Source organism: Schistocerca nitens, chromosome 7 (genome assembly GCF_023898315.1).
Source record: "Schistocerca nitens isolate TAMUIC-IGC-003100 chromosome 7, iqSchNite1.1, whole genome shotgun sequence".
NCBI classification, from domain to species: Eukaryota; Metazoa; Arthropoda; class Insecta; order Orthoptera; family Acrididae; genus Schistocerca; species Schistocerca nitens.
In genome coordinates this window covers 542,421,201-542,427,389 of record NC_064620.1, presented here as the reverse complement: position 1 = coordinate 542,427,389, position 6,189 = coordinate 542,421,201, and the positions used below count along the sequence as shown (strand labels likewise).

The 6,189-nt window shown below is 41.7% G+C and overlaps 1 pseudogene; it reads right to left on the bottom strand.

The window, feature by feature from the left end:
- Nucleotides 1-650: 650 nt before the first annotated feature.
- On the bottom strand, nucleotides 651-768 carry LOC126196486 (5S ribosomal RNA; annotated as a pseudogene).
- Between the last annotated feature and the right edge of the window lie 5,421 nt (nucleotides 769-6,189).

Below are 6,189 nucleotides of genomic sequence, written 5' to 3'. Positions count from 1 at the left end.
CTCCGGATCTGAACACAAATGGTTCAGAGCACTATGGGACTTAACATTTGAGGTCATCAGTCCCCTAGAACTTAGAACTACTTAAACCTAACTAACCTAAGGACATCACACACATCCATGCCCGAGGCAGGATTCGAATCTGCGACCGTATCGGTCGCGCGGTTCCTGACTGAAGCGCCTAAAACCGCTCGGCCACACCGGCCGGCGATCTGAACACATGCGACTCCTTTTTGTGGGGCTACATTAAAAACAAGGTCTACAGAAATAACCCCAAAACCACTGTTGAGCTGAAAACAGCCATTCAGGAGGTCATCGACAGCATCGATGTTCCGACACTTCAGCGGGTCATGCAAATTTCGCTATTCGACTGCGTCACATCATCGCCGTTGATGACAGGCATTATGAACGTATGTCACAACCTAAATCGGAATATCTGTAGTGACATTTAAAAAAACCAAAACTAAACTCCTCCCGAACAGGCCATGAAGGCCCAACGGTACCGACCATAGGCGTCACTGGATGTGGAAATGGAGGGGCATTTGGTCAGCGTACCGCTCTCCCGGCCGTATGTCAGTTTCCGAGACCGGAGCCGCTACTTCTGTATCAAGTAGCTTCGCAGTTTGCCTCACAAGGACTGAGTGCACCCCACTTGCCAACAGCGCCCGACAAACCGGCTGGTCACCTATCCAAGTTCTAGCCCAGCCCGACAGCGCTTAACTTCGGTGATTTGACGGGAACCGGTGTTACCACTGGGGCAAGGCCGTTGGCTGTAGTGACGTTAACTTTTTGAATAAAGTGTGTGCACGCCGTAGTTTGCAATTAATTTACGTTTTATTTTCATTTAGTTCAATAATTGTCGTCCAGTATGCGCCGAATGTATAGACTCACAAAGAAAGAAGCACGCAACACACAGACGCTTAGAAGCATAATCCTATAAGGACGTTGGATTTCGCGATCGTTCTCGATGACGTTAAAACTTTGTTTTCGAGCTTGTGATCTCTCTCTAATAACCTCGATCACGACGGGACGTTAAAACTTGAGCTTCTTTGCACTGTTCTTCCGTTTTCATACCATTTCACATTTCATTCTTTCTGAGCAATGTCGCTAGATCGAAGTCCAGCCGTACTTTTTCGGCCTTTTTTTTTTTTTCACAGATACAAACTAATCAGCTGGTCTGCTGTCGAGACTGCTCTGACCTGCGGCTCTATTGCAGCAAAGATATTTTCTGTCGCAGTTAACGAGTGAGCAATACATCGAAATTATATTTTATATGGTTTTCAAATGGCTACACGCGCTTGCTAATGACAATAAAAGCTTCATAAAATTTCAGCCGTACTGTAAAACTAGTGTGTTTACAGCGTAGTTGTTGAAAGCTCAGAGTGATCTTTAAAAGTCTCCTAAGACAGTTGATTGCATTCGAAGATCTTATTTTATGAAGGTTAATTTTTATTAACTGATGTTGTACATTAAATTGAAAAGGGAATTTACTTATGTAGACAATATTTCGAGAAAATCTTCATTATACCAAAGATATCCACTTCAGAGCCTCATGTTGTCAGTTATTCTAGATTCAAATTCAAGAATAGTTTCTTTGTTTTCTTTGGTGAAGGAATTTCAGAGAACTGTGTGATACGATAAAATGCCGTATAGGGTGCGACAATGTTGATCTCGTTTCGGCTACTGATGTCAAATAAACATCTTCAAAAGTTTCTCTTGACATTCAGTAAACCTCCAGTCTCTGCCATCCTCTACACTTTTTGCCCTCTATAGCTTCCTCCAATACCGTGGAAGTCATTTCCTCTTGTCTTAACAGATGTCCTCTCGTTCTGTCCCTTTTCCTTGTTGGTGTTTTCCACATATTTCTTTCTTCTCCGATTCTGCGCAGAATCTCCGCATTCCTTATCTAATCGGTCCACCTAGTTTTCAGCACTCGTCTGTAGCACCACATCTCAAATGCTTCGATTCTCCCCCGTTCCGGTTTTTTCCACAGTCTATGTTTCACTAGCATACAATGCTGTGCTGTGATAGTAATAGACTTCTCTTGGACATTACTTTCGCCTTTCTTCGATTTACTCTCAGTTCATATTCTGTACCCATTAGACTGTCCATTCCGTTCAGCAGATCATATAATTCTTCTTGACATTCACACAGGATAGATGTCATCAGCGAATTGTATTACTGATATCGTTTCACCTTGAATTTTAATTCCACTCCTGTACCTCTCTTTTGTTTACATCATTGCATCCTCGATGTACAGATTGAACGGTAGGGACGAAAGACTACAGCCCTGTCTTACACCATTTTTTATCCGAGCACTTCGTTCTTGGTCGACCGCACATATTAGTTACATCTTGGCTCTTGTACATATTGTGTATTATTCGTCTCACCCTGTAGCTTACCTCTATCTTTCTCAGAATTTCGAACATCTTGCACCATTTTACATGATAGGAACGCTTTTTTCAGGTCGACACATCCTATGAACGTATCTTGATTTTTCCTTAGCCTTGCTTCCATTATCAACCGCAAGTCAGAATTGCCACTCTGATGCCATTACCTTTCCTGAAGATAAACTGAGCGTCATTTAACACATCCTCAATTTTCTTTTCCATTTTTCTGTATATTATTCTTGTAAGAAACTGGAAGGCATCAACTGTTAAGCTGATTGCGAGATAAATCTCGCACATGTCAGCCTTTAGAATTGTGTGTATGATATTTTTTCGAAAGTCAGATGGAATGTCACCAGACCCATATAATCTACACACCAACGTGAATAATTGTTATGTTGTCACTTCCCCCAATGATTTCAGAAATTCTGATGGATCCTTCTACCTTATTTGATCTTCGGTTCGAATCCTGCCTCGGGCATGGATGTGTGTGATCTCCTTAGGTTAGTTATGTTTAACTAGTTCTAAGGCAACTGATGACCTCAGATGTTAAGTCCAATAGTGCTCAGAGCCATTTGATCTTCGGTTCTCCAAAGCTCTCTTACATTCTAATACTGGAACCCCTGTCTCTTCTAAATGATCTCATGTTTCTTCTTCTATCACACCAGACGAATCTTCCCCCCTCATAGAGGCTTTCAGTGTACAGTTTCCATCTATCAGCTCTCTCCTCTGCATTTAATAGTGGAATTCCCGTTGCACTCTTAATGTTACCACCCTTGCTGTTAGTTTCACCGAAGGTTGTTTTGACTTTCCCATATGCTGCGCCAGTCCTTCCGACAGTCAGTTCTTTCTCCACTTCTTCACATTTTTCAGGTAGCTTCCCTGCACTTGTTATTTATTCCATTCCTCAACGATCTGTACTTCTGTATTCCTGAATTCTCCTGAGCATTTTATATATTTCCTTCTTTCATCGATTAACTGAAGTATTACTTCTGTTACCCATGGTTTCTTTGCAGTTACCTTCTTTGTACATACGTTTTTCCTTGCAATTTCTGTGATTTCTCTTTTTGTAGACGTCCATTCCTCTTCAACTGTACTGCCTACTCAGATTTTATTGCTGTATCTATAGCCTTCCCCCATGAACCATGGACCTTGCCGTTGGTGGGGAGGCTTGCGTGTCTCAGCGATACAGATGGCCGTACCGTAGATGCAACCACAACGGAGGGGTATCCGTTGAGAGGCCAGACAAACGTGTGGTTCCTGAAGAGGGGCAGCAGCCTTTTCAGTAGTTGCAGGGGCAACAGTCTGGATGATTGACTGATCTGGCCTTGTAACATTAACCAAAACGGCCTTGCTGTGCTGGTACTGCGAACGGCTGAAAGCAAGGGGAAACTATGGCCGTAATTTTTCCCGAGAACATGCAGCTTTACTGTATGATTAAATGATGATGGCGCCCTCTTGGGTAAAATATTCCGGAGGTAAAATAGTCCCCCATTCGGATCTCCGGGCGGGGACTACTCAAGAGGACGTCGTTATCAGGAGAAAGAAAACTGGCATTCTACGGATCGGAACGTGGAATGTCAGATCCCTTCATCGGGCAGGTTAGAAAATTTAAAAAGGGAAATGGATAGGTTAGATATAGTGGGAATTAGTGAAGTTCGGTGGCAGGAGGAACAAGACTTTTGGTCAGGTGACTACAGGGTTATAAATACAAAATCAAATAGGGGTAATGCAGGAGTAGGTTTAATAATGAATAAACAAATAGGAGTGCGGGTTAGCTACTACAAACAGCATAGTGAACGCATTATTGTGGCCAAGATAGACACAAAGCCCATGCCTACTACAGTAGTACAAGTTTATATGCCAACTAGCTCTGCAGATGATGAAGCAATTGATGAAATGTATGACGAGATAAAAGAAATTATTCAGGTAGTGAAGGGAGACGAAAATTTAATAGTCATGGGTGACTGGAATTCGTCAGTAGGAAAAGGGAGAGAAGGAAACATAGTAGGTGAATATGGATTGGGGGGAAGAAATGAAAGAGGAAGCCGCTTTGTAGAATTTTGCACAGAGCATAACTTAATCATAGCTAACACTTGGGTCAAGAATCATAAAGAAGGTTGTATACCTGGAAGAATCCTGGAGATACTAATAGGTATCAGATAGATTATATAATGGTAAGACAGAGATTTAGGAACCAGGTTTTAAATTGTAAGACATTTCCAGGGGCAGATGTGGATTCTGACCACAATCTATTGGTTATGAACTGCAGATTGAAACTGAAGAAACTGCAAAAAGGTGGGAATTTAAGGAGATGGGACCTGGATAAACTGAATGAACCAGAGGTTGTAGAGAGTTTCAGCGAAAGCATAAGGGAACAATTGACAGGAATTGGGGAAAGAGATACAGTAGAAGAAGAATGGGTAGCTCTGAGGGATGAAGTAGTGAAGGCAGCAGAGGATCAAGTAGGTAAAAAGACGAGGACTAATAGAAATCCTTGGGTAACAGAAGAAATATTGAATTTAATTGATGAAAGGAGAAAATATAAAAATGCAGTAAATGAAGCAGGCAAAAGGGAATACAAACGTCTCAAAAATGAGATCGACAGAAAGTGGAAAATGGCTAAGCAGGGATGGCTAGAGGACAAATGTAAGGATGTAGAGGCTTGTCTCACTAGGGGTAAGATAGATACTGCCTGCAGGAAAATTAAAGAGACCTTTGGAGAGAAGAGAACCACTTGTATGAATATCAAGAGCTCAGATGGCAACTCATTTCTAAGCAAAGAAGGGAAGGCAGAAAGGTGGAAGGAGTATATAGAGGGTTTATACAAGGGCGATGTATTTGAGGACAATATTATGGAAATGGAAGAGGATGTAGATGAAGATGAAATGGGAGATAAGATACTGCGTGAAGAGTTTGACAGAGCACTGAAACAAGGCCCCGGGATTAGACAACATTCCATTAGAACTACTGATGGCCTTGGGAGAACCAGTCATGACAAAACTCTACCATCTGGTGAGCAAGATGTATGAGACACGCGAAATACCCTCAGACTTCAAGAAGAATATAATAATTCCAATCCCAAAGAAAGCAGGTGTTGACAGATGTGAAAATTACCGAACTATCAGTTTATTAAGTCACAGCTGCAAAATACTAACGCGAATTCTTTAGAGACGAATGGAAAGACTGGTAGAAGCGGACCTCGGGGAAGATCAGTTTGGATTCCGTAGAAATGTTGGAACACGTGAGGCAATACTAACCTTACGACTTATGTTAGAAGAAAGATTAAGAAAAGACAAACCTACGTTTCTGCATTTGTAGACTTAGAGAAAGCTTTTGACAACGTTAACTGGAATACTCTCTTTCAAATTCTAAAGGTGGCAGGGGTAAAATACAGGCAGCGAAAGGCTATTTACAATTTGTACAGAAACCAGATGGCAGTTATAAGAGTCGAGGGGCATGAAAGGGAAGCAGTGGTTGGGAAAGGAGTGAGACAGTGTTGTAGCCTCTCCCCGATGTTATTCAATCTGTATATTGAGCAAGCAGTAAAGGAAACAAAAGAAAAATTCGGAGTAGGTATTAAAATTCATGGAGAAGAAGTAAAAACTTTGAGGTTCGCCGATGACATTGTAATTCTGTCAGAGACAGCAAAGGACTTGGAAGAGCAGTTGAACGGAATGGACAGTGTCTTGATAGGAGGATATAAGATGAACATCAACAAAAGCAAAACGAGGATAATGGAAAGTAGTCAAATTAAATCGGGTGATGCTGAGGGGATTAGATTAGGAAATGAGACACTTAAAGT